The sequence below is a fragment of the Orcinus orca genome, chromosome X (assembly GCF_937001465.1).
Source record: "Orcinus orca chromosome X, mOrcOrc1.1, whole genome shotgun sequence".
Classification (NCBI taxonomy): domain Eukaryota; kingdom Metazoa; phylum Chordata; class Mammalia; order Artiodactyla; family Delphinidae; genus Orcinus; species Orcinus orca.
In genome coordinates, this window is record NC_064580.1 from 85,632,965 (window position 1) to 85,649,846 (window position 16,882).

A 16,882-nucleotide genomic window follows, 5' to 3' on the forward strand; every position below is an offset into this window, starting at 1 on the left:
TACTGTATAACAAAGTGAATCAGCTATATGTATACATATATCCCCATATACCCTCCCTGTTGAGCCTCCCTCCCACCCTCCCTATCCCACCCCTCTAGGTGGTCACAAAGCACCAAGGTGATCTCCCTGTGCTATGCAGCTGCTTCCCACTAGCTATCTATTTTACATTAGGTAGTGTAAATATGTCAATACTACTCTCTCACTTCGTCCCAGCTTCCCTTTACCCACCCCCTGTGTCCTCAAGTCCACTCTCTATGGCTGCATCTTTATTCCTGTCCTGCCCCTAGGTTCATCAGAACCATTTTTTTTTTTTACATTCCATATATATGTGTTAGTATATGGTATTTGTTTTTCTCTTTCTGATTTACTTCACTCTATGACAGACTCTAGGTTCATCCACCTCACTACAGATAATTCCATTTCATTTCTTTTTATGGCTGAGTAATATTCCATTGTATATATGTGCCACATTTTTATCCATTCATCTGTCGATGGATACTTAGGTTTTCTCCATGTCCTGGCTATTGTAAACAGTGCTGCAATGAACATTGTAGTACATGTCTCTTTTTGAATTATGGATTTCTCAGGGTATATGCCCAGTATTGGGATTGCTTGGTTATATGGTAGTTCTATTCTTAGTTTTAAAATGAACCTCCATACTGTTTTCCATAGTAGCTGTATCAATTTACATTCCCACCAACAGGGCAAGAGGGTTCTCTTTTCTCCACACCCACTCCAGCATTTGTTTGCAGATTTTTTGATGATGGCCATTATGACTTGTATAAGATGAAACCTCATTGTGGTTTTGATTTGCATTTCTCTAATGATTAGTGATGTTGAGCATCCTTTCATGTGTTTGCTGGCAATCTCTCTATATTTTTTGGCGAAATGTCTATTTAGGTCTTTCATCCATTTTTGGATTGGGTTGTTTGTGTTTTTGATATTGAGCTGCATATATACGTTGGAGATTAATCCTTTGTCAGTTGCTTCATTTGGAAATATTTTCTCCCATTCTGAAGGTTGTCTTTTCGTGTTGTTTATGGTTTCCTTTGCTGTGCAAAAGTTTTAAGTTTAATTAGGTCTCATTTGTTTATTTTTGTTTTTATTTCCATTACTCTAGGGGGTGGGTCAAAAAGGATCTTGCTGTGATTAACGTCATAGAGTTTTCTGCCTATGTTTTCCTCTAAGTGTTTTAAAGTGTCAGGCCTTACATTTACGTCATTTTATTAATATAAATTAATTAATTAATAATTAATTAATTATTTAATTTTGGCTGCTTTGATTCTGTTGCTGCATGTGGGTTTTCTCTACTTGGAGTGAGCGGGAGCTACTCTTCATTGTGGTGTGTGGGTTTCTCACTGCACTGGCTTCTCTTGTTGTGGAGCATGGGCTCTAGGCATGCAGGCTCCTTAGTTGTGGCACATTGGTTTACTTGCCCCACAGCACGTGGGATATTCGTGGGCCAGGGCTCGAAACCATGTCCCCTGCATCGGCAGGCAGATTCTTAACCACTGCATCACCAGGGAAGTCCCTACATCTAGTTCTTTAATCCATTTTGAGTTTATATTTGTGTATGGTGTTAGGAAGTTCTAATTTCATTCTTTTATATGTGGCTGTCCAGTTTTTTCCCAGCACAACTATTGAAGAGGCTTTGCTCCATTGTACATACTTGCCTCCTTTGTCAAAGATAAGTTGACCATATGTGTGTGGGTTTACCTCTGGGCTTTCTATCCTGTTCCATTAATCTATATTTCTGTTTTTGTGTCAGTACCACAATGTGTTGATCACTGTAGCTTTGTAGTATAGTCTGAAGTCAGGGAGCCTGATTCCTCCAGCTCCATTTTCCTTTCTCAAGATTGCTTTTGCTATTCGGGATATTTGTGTTTCCATACAAATTGAACAATTTTTTGTTCTAGTTCTGTGAAAAATGCCATTGGTAGATTGATAAGGATTGCATTGAATCTGTGGATTGCTTTGGGTAGTATAGCCACTTTCACAATGTTGATTCTTCTAATCCAAGCACATGGTATATATCTCCAACTGTTTGTATTGTCTTTGATTTCTTTCATCAGTGTCTTATAGTTTTCTGCATACAGTTCTTTTGCCTCCTTAGGTAGGTTTATTCCTAGGTATTTTATTATTTTTGTTGCAATGGTAAATGGGATTGTTTCCTTAATTTCTCTTTCAGATTTTTCATCATTAGTATATAGGAAAGCAAGAGACTTCTGTGCATTGATTTTGTATCCTGCTACTTTACCAAATTCACTGATTAGCTCTAGTAGTTTTCTGGTAGCATCTTTAGGATTCTCTATGTATAGTATCATGTCATGCTCAAACAGTGACAGTTTTACTTCTTCTTTTCCAACTTGGATTCCTTTTATTTCTTCTTCTCTGATTGCCATGCCTAAAACTTTGAAAACTGTGTTGAATAATAATGATGAGAGTGGGTACGCTTGTCTTGTTCCTGATCTTAGAGGAAATGGGTTCGTTTTTCACCATTGAGAATGATGTTAGCTGTGGGTTTGTCATATATGGCCTTTATTATATTGAAGCAGGTTCCCTCTATGCCCACTTTCTGGAAAGTTTTTATCATAAATGGGTGTTAAATTTTGTTGAAAGCTTTTCCTGCATCTACTGAGATTATCATATGGGTTTATTCCTTCAGCTTGTTAATATGGTGTATCACATTGATTGATTTGCATATATTGAAGAAGCTTTGCATTCCTGGGGTAAACCCCACTTGATCATGGTGTATGATCCTTTTAATGTGCTGTTGGATTCTGTTTGATAGTATTTTTTTGAAAATTTTTGCATCTGTTCATCAGTGATATTGGCCTGTGATCTTCTTTTTTTGTGACATCTTTGTCTGGTTTTGGTATCAGGGTGATGGTGGCCTCATAGAATGAGTTGGGGAGTGTTCCTCTTTTTGTTATATTTCGGAAGAGTTTGATAAGGATAGGTGTTAGCTCTTCTCTAAATGTTTGATAGAATTCCCCTGTGAAGCCATCTGGTCCTGGAATTTTGTTTGTTGGAAGATTTTTAATCATAGTTCCAATTTCACTGCTTTTGATTGTTCTATTCATATTTTCTATTTCTTCCTGTTTCAGTCTCAGAAGGTTGTGTTCACTTCTTCCAGGTTGTCCATTTTATTGGCATATAGTTGCTTGTAGTAATCTCTCATGATCCTTTGTATTTCTGCAGTGTCAGTTGTTACTTCTCCTTTTTCATTTCTAATTCTATTGATTTAAATATTCTTCCTTTTTTCCTTGATGATTATGGCTATTGGTTTATCAATTTTGTTTATGTTCTCAAAGAACCACCTTTTAGTTTTATTGATCATTGCTATTTTTTCCTTCATTTTTTTCCATGTATGTCTGAGGTGATCTTTATGATTTCTTTCTTTCTGCTAACTTTGGGGGTTTTCTTGTTCTTTCTCTAATTGTTTTTGGTGTAAGATTAGGTTGTTTATTTGAGATTTTTCTTCTTTCTTGAGGTAGGATTGTATTGCTATATACTTCCCTCTTATAACTGCTTTTGCTGCATCCCACAGGTTTTGGTTTGTCATGTTTTCATTATCATTTATTTCTAGGTGCTTTTTGATTTCCTCTTTGATTTCTTCAGTGATCTCTTGGTTATGTAGTAGTGTATTGTTTAGCCTCCAATTTGTTTTTATTTTTTACATATTTTTCCTGTAATTTATATCTAGTCTCATAGCATTGTGTTTGGTAAAGATGCTTGATATGATTTCAATTTTCTTAAATTTCTTGAGGCTTGATTTTTTACCCCAGACATGTTCTATCCTGAGGACATTCCATGTGCACTTGAGAAGAAAGTGTATTCTGTTGTTTTGGGATGGAATGTCCTATAAATATCAATTAAGTCCATCTTGTCTAATGTGTCATTTAAAGCTTGAGTTTCCTTATTTAGTTTTATTTTGGATATCTGTCCATTGGTGAAAGTCTGGTGTTAAAGTCCCTTACAATTATTGTGTTACTGTTGTTTTCCCCTTTTATGGCTGTTAGCATTTGCCTTATGTATTGAGGTGTTCTTAGGTTGGGTGCATAAACATTTACAATTGTTATATCTTCTTCTTGGACTGATCCCTTGATCATTATGTAGTGTCCTTCTTTTTCTCTGTAATAGTTTTTATTTTAAAGTCTATATTGCCTGATATGAGAATTGCTACTCCAGCTTTCTTTTGTTTTCCATTTGCATGAAATATCTTTTTCCATCCCCTTACTTTCAATCTGTATGTGTCCCTAGGTCTGAAGTGGGTCTCTGGTAGACTGCATATATACTGGTCTTGTTTTTGTATCCATTCAGCCAGTCTGTGTCTTTTGGTGGGAGCATTTAATCCATTTACATTTAAGGTAATTATTGATATATATGTTCCTATTTCCATTTCCTTAATTGTTTTGGGTGTGTTTTTTTTGGTCTTTTCCTTCTCTTATGTTTCGTGCCTAGAGAATTTCCCTTAGCATTTGCTGTAATGTTGGTTTGGTGGTGCTGAATTCTCTTAAGTTTTATTTGTCTGTAAAGGCTTTAATTTCTCTGTCAACTCTGAATGAGATCCTTGCTGGGTAGAGTAATCTTGTCTGTAGGTTTTTCCTTTTCATCACTTTAAGTATGTCCTGCCAGTCCCTTCTGTCTTGTAGGGTTTCTGCCAAGAAATCAGCCATTAACCTTATGAGTGTTCCCTTGTATATTACTTTTCATTTTTTCCTTGTTGCTTTTAATATTTTTTCTTTGTCTATAATTTTGGCAGTTTGATTACTATGTCTCTGGGTGTGTTTTTCCTTGGGTTTATCTGCTATCAGATTATCTGTGCTTCCTGGACTTGATTGACTATTTCCTTTCCCATGTTAGGGAAGTTTTTGATTATAATCTCCTGAAATATTTTCTCAGAAGTTTTCTTTTTCTCTTCTTCTTCTGGGAAGCCTATAATTCAAATGTTGGTGTGTTTAATGTTGTCCCAGAGGTCTCTGAGACTGTCCTCAATTCTTTTCATTCTTTTCTCTTTATTCTGCTCTGAGGAAGTTGTTTTCACTATTCTATCTTCCAGGGCACTTATCCATTCTTCTGCATCAGTTATTCTGCTATTGATTCCTTCTAGAGTAGTTTTAATTTCATTTATTGTGTTGTTCATCATTGTTTGCTCTTTAGTTCTTCTAGGTCCTTGTTAATCAGTTCTTGTGTTTTCTCCATTCTATTTCTGAGATTTTGGATCATCTTTCCTGTCATTACTCTGAATTCTTTTTCAGGTAGACTGCCTCTTTCCTCTTCATTTTTTGGTCTGGTGGGTTTTACCTTGTTCCTTCTTCAGCTGCATATTTCCCTGTCTTATTTTGTTGAACTTACTGAGTTTGGTCTCTCCTTTTCATAGGCTGCAGGATTGTAGTTCCTCTTATTTCTGGTGTCTGCCCCCAGTTGGTAAGGTTGGTTCAGTGGCTCGTGTAGGCTTCCTGGTTGGGGTGGGGGACTGGTACCTGTGTTCTGGTGGGTTTGGCTGGATATTTCTGGTGGGGAGGGCCGCATCCAGTGGTGTGTTTTGAGGTGTCTGTGAGCTTAGTATGACTTTAGGCAGCCTCTCTGCTAATGGGTGGGGTTGTGTTCCTGTCTTGCTTGTTGTTTGGCATGGGGTCTCCAGCACTGGAGCTTGCTGGCAGTTGGGTGGAGCTGTGTCTTAGTGTTGAAACAGAGATCTCTGGGAGAGCTCTCGCCAATTAATATTACATGGGGTTGGGAGATCTCAGGTGATCCAGTGTCCTGGGCTCGGCTTTTCTTCCTCAGAAGCTCAGGCCCAACACCTGGCCGGATCACCATGACCCTGCCAGCCACACGGCTTGGATGATAAGGAAGAAAATAATACCCCAAAACCAAAAACAACAAACCAACCAAAGAAACAAAAAACGGACAGAACCCCAAAACAAATGGTAAAACCAAAACTAAACAAAGAAAATCACACAAAGAAACATACACACTCACAAAAAGAGAAGAAAAAGAAAAAAAAGGAAGAGCACATCCATACCAGTAAACAAACCAACAAATGAAAACAAACACTAAAAACTAAACTAAGGTTAACATAAAACCAAAAACAGATCAAACGCAGAAAGCAAATCCCAAGTTCACAGTTGGCCCCAAAGCCCACTGCCTCAATTTTAGGAACACTCATTGTCTACCTGTCTACTCATATTCCACAGATGCAGGGGTCACCAAGCCAATTGCAGGGATTTAATCTGCTACTCCTGAGGCTGCTGGGAGAGATTTCCCTTTCTCTTCTTTGTTCGCACAGCTCCTGGGGTTCAGCTTTGATTTTGGCCCTGCCTCTGTGTGTAGGTCTCCCTCAGGCATCTGTTTCCTGACCCAACAGGAGGGGGTTATAACAGCGTCTGTTTAGGGCCCTCTTGCTCACTCAGGCTGGGAAGAGGGAGGGGTATGGTCGTCATAACTAGGCTGCAGGTAGTGACTGCTGTGGCAGAGGTCAGTGTGTAGTTGCAACAGCCTTATGTGTGCTGTGTGTTCTCTTGGGAAAGCTGGCCCTGGATCACGGGACCCTGGCAGTAGTGAGCTGCACAGGCTCCTGGGAGGGTGTGTGTAGTGACCTGCATTTGCACTCAGGACTTTTGGTGGCAGTGGTGGCAGTGGTCGTGGTCCATGCCTGTCTCTGGGGTCCGAGATGAGAGTTGTGGCTCGTACCTGTGTCTGGAGCTCACTTAGGCAGTGCCCTGCCATATCTGGGAACATGGAATAGGAATCCCCTCTCCTTGTGCACACCAAAACAATGGTCTCTTGCCTGTTAGGCAAGTCCAGACTTTTTCCCAGACTCCCTCCTGGCTAGCTGTGATGCACTAGCCCCCTTCAGGCTGTGTTAACACAGACAACACCAGTCCTCTCCCTGAGGTCTGACCTCTGAAGCATGAGCCTCAGCTCCCAGTCCCCAACTTCCCCAGAGGGTGAGCAGACAAGCCTCTCAAGCTGGTGAGTTCTGGTCGGCATCAATCCTCTGTGCAGGAATCTCTCCACTTTGCTCTCTGCATGTCTGTTACTGCACTATTCTCTGTGGCTCCAAAGCTCCCCACACCCCGTCCCCACCAGTGAGGGGGCTTCCTAGTGTGTGGAAACTTTTCTTCCTTCACAGCTCCCTCCCAGAGGTGCAGGACCTGTCCCTATTCCTTTGTCTCTCTCTTTTTTCTTTTGCCCTACCAAAGTACGTGGGGATTTTCTTGCCCTCTTGGAAGTCTGTCTTCTGCCAGCATTCAGTAGGTGTTCTGTAGGAGTTGTTCCACATGTAGCTGTATTTGTAGGGAGGAAGGTGATCTCCACGTCTTACTCCTCTGCCATCTTATTTTTTTTTATTTTTTTTTTTTTGCGGTACACGGGCCTCTCACTGTTGTGGCCTCTCTGGTTGCAGAGCACAGGCTCCGGACGTGCAGGCTCAGCGGCCATGGCTCATGGGCCTAGCCACTCCGTGGCATGTGGGATCTTCCCGGACTGGGGCACGAACCCGCGTCCCATGCATTGGCAGGCGGACTCTCAACCACTGTGCCACCAGGGAAGCCCTCCTCCGCCATCTTGAAGGTCTTTCCCACACCATTTTTCTTACTGACAAGTTTTGTAACAGAGATAACAAAACTTATTAGACTAGTAAACCCAGGTAGAATAAAAGTTGTATGTCTGCATTACTTTTAATATTGATAACTCTAAAAATATGTCTATTTTAATTAAACCATGAAACTTAAACTAGCTTTTATTTACTAAAAATTATCTTAGGTCATGTGAACCTGTAAAGCATTTAGGTTTGTTTTTATTATATTCATAGGAAGTTTATGAATATGTACTGCATATAAATGCTTAATTTTCTTTAGGCAAATTAAATAGAGCTTTTTTACAGAATAATTTTAATAATACAATCCAGATGTGGAAAATACCATACATATACAACACATATATTAATACATAGACACAAAAATATAAAGATATATGCAAACAGAGACATTATAGCTTCTCTTTTAATATTTTAGCCATGAAATCAGGTAGTTATAAAAGAGGTTTGGATCCAAATTACATTCACGGAAGATGGAATAATTTAAGGCTACCCTCCTCAGATGGCTAAAGGTTTTTATTAATATTTGTGAAGAAGACACTTAAGATTTTTTATTTGACTAAATTTCAATATAACTTTTGCTCCTTTTGTTTTTCTTCTGATTAGAATTATTTCCCCAAAGTTGGTATTTTAAAGAGATGTCCTAAATAAGAGTTCCTGGCGCCACGTTTCTGGTTTTTCAAAGATTTGTAAGATAAGGACAGTTGCTTTTAATTCCTTAAGGGATTAGGTTGCAACTTAAATGACATCATAAGTTGATTTACCCATAAATCCTTTTACAAGGGCTTTAGAACTTTTTTTTCCCCCTCCCTCTGGGTACATAGTTTTATTTTAGCTTAGAGGAGAAATGCTAAAAAATGTTTTATCAGACTCTGTAATTTGGCCAATTTCTGACCACAGATCTACTGTGTTGTTTCTAGCTGGGACAAACAGTAAATATTTCTGGCAGTATGGAACATCCCCTTTGACTCAAGAGGCATCACCAAAGGGTGCAAAATATATTTTATTTTCCTCTATTTATTGGATACTACAGACAGAGATTCAAGAGATCTGACTCTGGTAAGAGTTCTCACCCGTAGCCAGCTTTTGCCACTGTTTCCAGGATCCCATCTGCAAGCTCTGAGTGGAGTTTAAAGTAGGCAATGTAGCTCTATTATGGTAAGGTTTTGTATTAACTTTAATTTTAGTTTCCCTTGGCTGTTTAAGGGAATAAAATAGCAGTTTACTAGAAATCCCTCAGAGACTCCTCAACTCTGGGAGGGGCCCTCCTTTGATGGTAGATATGGAGGTGTCTATAAGGTCACTAATTGGCATAATTTTGTTTATGGTCTTGTAGTTTCTTGAGAGTGGAAAGACATTCCAGGGAGAAGATTAGTAAAATTAGTACTCAATTAAAAGAGTGAAGCAGTAGGAGTTATGTCAGTCTTATAGTCTTTTGTTTTAGGTGTGTTCTTTATTATTTCATTAGCCTTTTTGCAATGAACCTTTCAATGAAGCTATTTTGGAATATTGAAGCTTTTGGAAGCTTCCACATACCAATTAAATTAGGTATCCCAGGGAGTTCCCTGGTGAGCCAGTGGTTAAGACTCTGAGCTCCTAATGCAGGGGGTCCGGGTTCGATCCCTGCTGAGGGAACTAGATCCCTCATGCCACAACTAAAAGATCCTGCATGCCACAACTAAGACCCAACACATCCAAATAAATAAATAAATAAAATTTTAAAATTAGGTATCCCATTCTTGTTGATTAGGGAACCCTTATTTTCAAGTGCACTTCTTAAATGCGTGATCTTGTCTAATTGGAACATTCCCCATAATGATCATTGTAACTCTAGGCTGTTTTTAGTATAATTCTGGCATTTTTTGTAGCAACCTACAGATTCCAGGACTATAGTCTTTAGAAATAAAGTAAGCAGGTGTGCCTGAAGGTGGCATGCTCAACTCTTTCAAATTTAAAAATCCCATTATTTTAAATCTCTGGGTTTCTTAGAGCCAAACTAATACCTAAAGGGGATTTGCTACTGGGTTGAATGAAGACTGTGGTGTTTTACAGTATGCCTCATTATACTGAAAATTTCTTGAGGTTGGCAGGTGACCTAGTGTCAAACTAACCTATTCTATGACCAACTTATCCTAACGTGGGAATCTGAGTTAGTTGGCGAGTATTCTAATAGCTCTTAAGTGCTTGATACATGCCCACAAAGTTTTCTGGCTTTTTCGATTCTGAGATCCCCATTAGCAATAGCCTTTATCTACACAAAACAAGGCAAATATGTGCACCTTAATATATGGGCAGTATCCAATAGATGTTACTATGTCCTGGTCAAGAGAAGGCTCTGTGTGCACCACCAGTGATACCTACCATGGAACCTTGGACTGGAGAAAGGATTGAAACAGCACACCTCAACAAATGGAGACTGTGAACTAGACTGGAATTCCAAACAAATGGGGAATTGTGGACTGGAAATTCAATTAGATCAGGAGCTCGAGACAAAGAGAATGAAGCTCAAAACCAAGAGAAACTTACCCACAGCTCTCAGAAATGGTGAGAAATACAGAGAACTGAAAAGGGTTCATGGATACCATACCTGTGTTCCTCATTGTCCCTGAAGCAATCAGAAGTTCACTTCAGATCCTTCCACTGCCACCAAATCTGTTAAAAAACAAAATTCAACTTAGTAAATTTTTAAAGATCTTATTGGCTTTATTCAGCAATTCATGAATCGAGCAACATCTCATCTAGTAAATAGAAAGAAGCTCCAAAGAACTGACCAAAATGTCAGACTTTTATAGGCAGAGGGGGTGGGGACAAAGAAAGAGCAAATTACCTCATCTTTCTTTGGGGGTGGAAGGGATTTATCAGGCAAATTACCTCACCATTGCTGACCAGGAAATTCCAGATAGACTGGTTTGAGATTATGTTCCTGGGAGAGGTTGAAATTGCAATTAGGTTAGGTATTAAGTCTTGGTTTGCTGATGTGGGGCTTAGTGCAAATGTTTCCATTTTGGGTCTATTGTCTCTTAACAGTACATAAATTTTATTAGCTCACTGTTTCTATATCTTCTGATGTTAGACCTCTAGCCCCTGAAGATTTGAAAAACAGGGGCTGTGCTATATTAAAAAAAAAATCTCTATTTCCCTTTGCAAACTATTCCTATATTAGTAAGTTACGTTCATTGTGCCTTCTTATTTCTATTTTAAAGATAAATTCTCTTGTGAAGGCTCTTCATTTTTTCTTCTAAATGAGTTTTTGTTTGGCTGATCCTTAGACTTGCTTGACATGCCCAGATATGTTTGAATCCCAGCAGTGGACACAGCTGGAGTTATTTTTCAGAAGACTCCTCCGAAAATAGACTTCAGCTGAGCTTGTCTCATCAGTTCATCCAAACATGTCCAAACGTGTCTGAGCCCCTAGCTGTTTCTGGCTATGCATCTATGATCTGGATTACATTTTCTACTAAGCTATATACAAAATACAATAGAAAAAGTTCTGGAAGAAAAGAGAGAGGATAGAGGAACTAATTTTGCCTGTAGAAGAATGGGGAAAGCTGGCAAGTTGGCAATAGGAAAGATTTTGCAGAAAAGCATGGACCTTGAAAGATATGTGTGATTTTGCCAAATGAAGAAAATGGGTAGAAAAGGCTTTGTAGGTACAGGGTACATGAGAGAAACCATGGAGGCATGAAAGCATGTGATATGTTGAAGAATAAACAAATAATATTATTCCTAGAGAACAAAGATGACCGATGTGATGAAAATAGAAAAAATATGTCTAGTCAGATTGTGAAGAGCTTCTTATGTTGTGCTAAGAGGCTTGAATTTTATTCTATAGGTAGTGGAGGCATTATAGTTTTTAAATTTTTTTAAATTCTTTCATTGAAGGTTTTTGAGTTGGGGAATTGCATTACTAAGTATTTTAGAAAAAAATAACTGAATACTGTTAAACTAAGGGAATGTCAATGGGATGGAGAAAAGACAAATGTAATCAAGATCCTTGGAGGCAGCATTGACAAGGCTTAGTGACTAATTGTTTGTAGTTAGTGAAATAAAAGTAGGCATAAAACTTGATTCTGAGTTTCCAGTGTTGATGACTGTGTAGAAGGTGGTACAATAAGAAATGGAAAAACAGATCTATAGGAAAAGACAGTGAATTAACTTTTCATTCAGTTGAGTTTAAGTACCTATACTATAATCAGCTACAGGTCTTTAAGAGACAATTGGAAATATGAACCTGGAACTATGGAGTGAGGCATAACCTATAAGAACAGATTTGGGAATTATCAACAAGATGTTAATTGAAGTCATGGTCATGATTGGGTCACCTGGGGAGGAAGAAGGTAATGAAGATTTCTTAATTCACCAAACAAATTCTTAACAAAGAGGTACTAACAAAGAGGTGTGATAGCACCTAAGAAGAAAATTATAAGAAAAGAGACACAGTCTCTATTCTTATTAATCTGAAGTTGCATTACAATCTTGCGTGTGGAGATAGATGTCATACAACAAATTACTTAATAAACTGGAATTTTGATAAGTGCCTGTGAAGAAACTGTACAGGGTCCTAAAAATTAACCCAATAGCAGAGGGATCTGAAATAGTTTTTAGGGGCTGAAGGAAGTCAAAGAAAGATTCCTAAGGAGATAACTTTTGAGATTTGAAGGAAGAGTAGAGGTTAACCAAGCAAAAGGAAACAGGAATTAAAGAGGGAATTCCAGGGAGAGAAAAAGTTGCTGCAAAGTCCTAGAGGGCAGAGAAATGACAGAACTCTGCACAAATGAAAGAAGGCCAGTGCGCTTAAAGCACAGAGGAGGAGGTGTATTTCTTTTCTATAGATATGGGAGGTTAAGTGAACAGAAAACCTCCTACTATTAAACATTTGGTAATGCTGGAGAGAATATAGCAAGCGTCTGTTTATAAGCATATCAGAACTTGCAGTAAAGGAAATTGTTGGGGGCCTGTAAACATGTGAATTATAAAAAATTATAAACATGATTCTCATACAAATATAAAGTGAGAACATGTCAAAGATTTAATTCATTAACGAGGGAATAAGCAGGAAGGTAAAGTTGGGTTAAAGGATAATTAGAGGAATAGGGGTTTTAATAGTCCACTAGGAAAGACATATTAGATACAAAATTGGTTAATGTCTTATATGGCAAAAAGACTGTGCTCTTTAAGATTATTATTATTATTATTTTTTACCTGATAGGAATGATTTGCACATCTACTAGACAAAACCTAATAAGTTTACATGAAACTTTTCAGATTCTGGGCCCTAGTGAATAGTAAATATTATGTCAAATGAAGTACCTTCTCCTAAAGTATTAAATAGTCCTTTCTTGAGCCCATTATCCAATGCTCCAGTATGACACTGAATGAGAAAATAGCTATACTATTGCTTAATTTTTAAGTTTTTGATATTTCTTTTGCTTAATAGTCTCCAAATAGAAACTTCAAAATAGGAATGCTAAATCTACAGTATGTATAATAATGTTTGGCATAGCAGGCATTTAATAAATATTTATTGAAAAAATGTATGAGTAAGTTTACACTTTAGTGGATCTGAGAGTATTCGCTGTTCTTCAAAAATGGGACTTGGGGTTTAATGGTTATATAGGGGCAAGAAGGTCTTGGGTCTGTAAGAAGTGGGAATTTGAAACCTAGACTCTATTTAAAAACCAAGATCCTGGGCTTCCCTGGTGGTGCAGTGGTTGAGAGTCCGCATGCTGATGCAGGGGACACGGGTTCGTGCCCCAGTCTGGGAAGATCCCACATGCCGCGGAGTGGCTGGGCCCGTGAGCCATGGCCGCTGAGCTTGCGCATCTGGAGCCTGTGCTCCGTAATAGGAGAGGCCACAACAGTGAGAGGCCCACGTACTGAAAAAAAAAAAAACAAAAAAAACCCCAAGATCCTCTGTAGTCTACACCCTAAGGGTAAGGAGGAACTAGGAAAAAATAAACCTATTAAAAAAGGAAGTCTGTCTATATTTTACTGGTTTATAGATTATAAAATTTTTTTCTCCTTGAAAATTAGTTACCACAGATTTTCCATCATACAAGCTTTCCACTACCTACATATTCTAGGGACACCAAAGCCAATAAATAAGAAGTGACCCCACTCTGTGACATTTCTGAGGAATCTGTCAGAGGCAAACACAAATACTAAATGTCTCCAGAAGGACACACACTCACTTCGTGATTGCCACAAAGGATTGCAACAATAAAAACCCTACCATACACAAATTCACAATCTAAAATCACAAAGCACACCAATACACAAACCATCATGAGCAAAAGTTAACAAAATTAATAAGTGGCAGACCCAGAGGAAGTAATCCAGAACACAGCTTTAAGAGACAAAGATTAATAGGAGAGGTTAAGGATACAATAAAAATGCCCAAAGTATGTTTAAGAGAAATCTCAGCAGGAAAGAATAAAGAGTATGGGCAGAGGCAATATTCAGAGCAATAATGGTTAAGAATTTTCCAGAAGAGATAGAAGACATAAATCCTCATATTCAAGAGACCCAGTAAAAACTGGAAAGAATGACCTGAGATGAAACTGGAGAGTGAGACAAAATCCAGATCATGGAGGGCTTTTCTAGATATCTTAAGGATTTTGGCCTTTATTCGAAGAGCAAGGAGAAATTACAGAAGGGTCTTAAATATGGAAGTAACATGATCAGATTTTATTAGAAAAAAAATAGTTGACAACAATTTAAGGAATGGATTAGAAGAAGGCAAGACTAGATTCAAGGAGACCACTTAGAATGCTGTACATGTGAGAGACGATGATGATGGAGTAAACTGGGATGGTAATGGCAAAAATGGAGAAAAATGACCTTTAGGAGGTATAGTTCGCAGGATTTGTTGATGAATAACATGTAGAAGTGAAGAAGAGAGAGGAGGCAAGATTGGCTTCCGATTTGCTGGGCTTGTAAAACTAGGTAAAAAGCAATAACATTTTCTGGGGGCGGGTGTTAAAGAATGTTGAATGAAGGTCAGGTTTATGGAAGTGGGATGGAATACATGAGTTTAGTTTTCAACATGAGTGTGAGGTGTCTTTGAGACGCTTGGGGTCACTATCATGAAAAGAGTGGCTCGAAAAATAGAAGACAGTGCAGATGACAAAGAAAGAAAAATCATAAAGGATGAAGGAAAACTAGTAGAACATGATAACATGAAAGTCAGGAGAGGAGTGATACAAGAAAGTTTCAAGTACTACATGAGGGCAAAGGAAGATAATGTATGAAAAACTGCATTGGATTTAGCAAGTAGCAAGCTGTTGATTGATCTTTATAAAGACAATTGCTCCTATTTACAATAAAACCTCATCAGAATGAATAAAAGGAAGAGAATTGCTTTAGAGTGAAATACTATGATGGTGATGTCATTTAATTAAATGTCATGAATTTTAATTCATGCTAGGAACAATATAAGCTAAGCATTGCCATATTTTAAACATTAATACTACTAGAAAAAAATGCTTGGATACCTCTAGTGGTTTCCGGAGTGGTTGGCTGACTGTCTGGTTGGAAACCAAGCTGTTTGATGGATTATTACTGTACTGCATACATAGGGATTAAAAATGACCACAAGACATCTAAATAAAGTAAGCAGAGGAAAGCACCTTTAGAAGCTACTTACAATAAGATCCATGTTAAAGGAAAGTCTCTTCACTCTGAAAAGATGGAGAGCTATAGCAACTGTACAGAACAACATAATGATTGGCTAACATTCAGTCATTAATTTACTTAACAAATACTTACTGAGCATTTACTGAGCAAGGCATGGGGACTCAGAGTAGAATGTGCTTAGGTGGATATAGAAAAAAATTGGGAACAGGTTGGGGGTCACAGATGTTACATTCCATATTTGGTCATTAAAAAAAGCTGACAGCTTAATAGTTTTTGTTTTAGAATCTGTCATATATGTCTATGTTAAAACAATCTTGCTCAGGCAGCATCAACAAAAGGTCTTAGCATCAAAATGACTGTGTTAAAATGGTCACATCAAAATGACTTCATTATAATTATTTTGTTATGTTATATATCCTAATGGGGGGTAAATTCAACTAAATAAGATGTCATTTGATTAAGTAGGACCTTAAATGCCAGGTAGAGGAGTTTAGATTTACTAATTTAGACAAGAAACTGTTGCAGAGTCTGAAAACAGGAATAGCATGATATACATTGTCCTGAAGAAACAGTCATCTAGGTATTCTAATAGTGGTTATAGATGCATTAGGCTGTCATATCTGGATGACACTAGCTATTGGAATACCTAACTGACTCCCTTGCTTAGATTCCAGGCTCTCCAAGCAGTCTTGTGCTTATAATTTGACTTCTCTTATAAATTTGCCTATAGGAATAGAATATACTGCTCAGCAGACACCAACACCTGGACAGTTGATAGTTATGTGCCTTATAAATTAATAAACTGAATTTCTGGTTTATAGAGATATATATAAAAGAAATATTAGCCTGGCAGCAATAGTTAGATTGCAACCTTATCTTCAAATCACAAGGGAAGTCAAAAAGGCAATTTCATCATGAATATGAAAATAACCTTAACTGCAGAGTTTTATAAAGGAATTGAAAGAATTAGACTTTGAAATATGAACTCAACAAGCACATGCCGGCAACCAATACGACACTTACACTTGCCCACGCAGGTTCAAAACTTTTCACCTTCGTACCCTTTGCTCACATTCCACTGAAATGGTTCTTCTACTCCTCCCCAGTCCTCCCACCAGCCACTGGTCAATTTCTGACTGTTTCCATCTGACGATTTTTGAGAAACCAGCTTAGTTGCCGCCTGCAACAATAAGCCTTTCCCCTCACCTGAGTCAGAATGACTCTCTCCTCGCTCTGATAATTAGAACACTTAGCGCCTTTGCCTCATGTTATAGTTTGTGCCTGTATACATATCTGTTTCAGGGAAATATTACCTCCTTAAGAGTTGAAACTACCATTTGCCCAGAGTAGTTGTACTGAATTGAATTATCTCAATAAAGCAACAGTAGCTTTATCCTCAAGACCAGCACTGCCCAATAGAATTTTCTGTGACAATGGAAATATTATATGTCTGCACTGTCCAATATGCAATAGCCACTAGCTACCTGTGACTATTGAACACTTGAAATGGGGCTAGTGTGACTGAGGGACTAAAACTTTAATTTCATTTAACTTTAGTCTAAACTCAAAATAGCCACACAGCTATGGTATTGGACAGCATTGGCTATGACTACACAGTGATTTAGTAGGTGTGTGAATCGGTCA

The 16,882-nt window shown here is 38.1% G+C and overlaps 1 long non-coding RNA gene across 1 annotated transcript in view; it reads right to left on the reverse strand.

The window, feature by feature from the left end:
- Nucleotides 1–10,385, reverse strand: part of LOC117197992 (uncharacterized) — a 33,910-nt gene extending 23,525 nt beyond the window's left edge. The window contains exon 1 of the long non-coding RNA XR_004478905.2: nucleotides 10,191–10,385. This is a non-coding gene — a long non-coding RNA (uncharacterized LOC117197992). The remainder of the gene's footprint in view (nucleotides 1–10,190) is intronic.
- Between the last annotated feature and the right edge of the window lie 6,497 nt (nucleotides 10,386–16,882).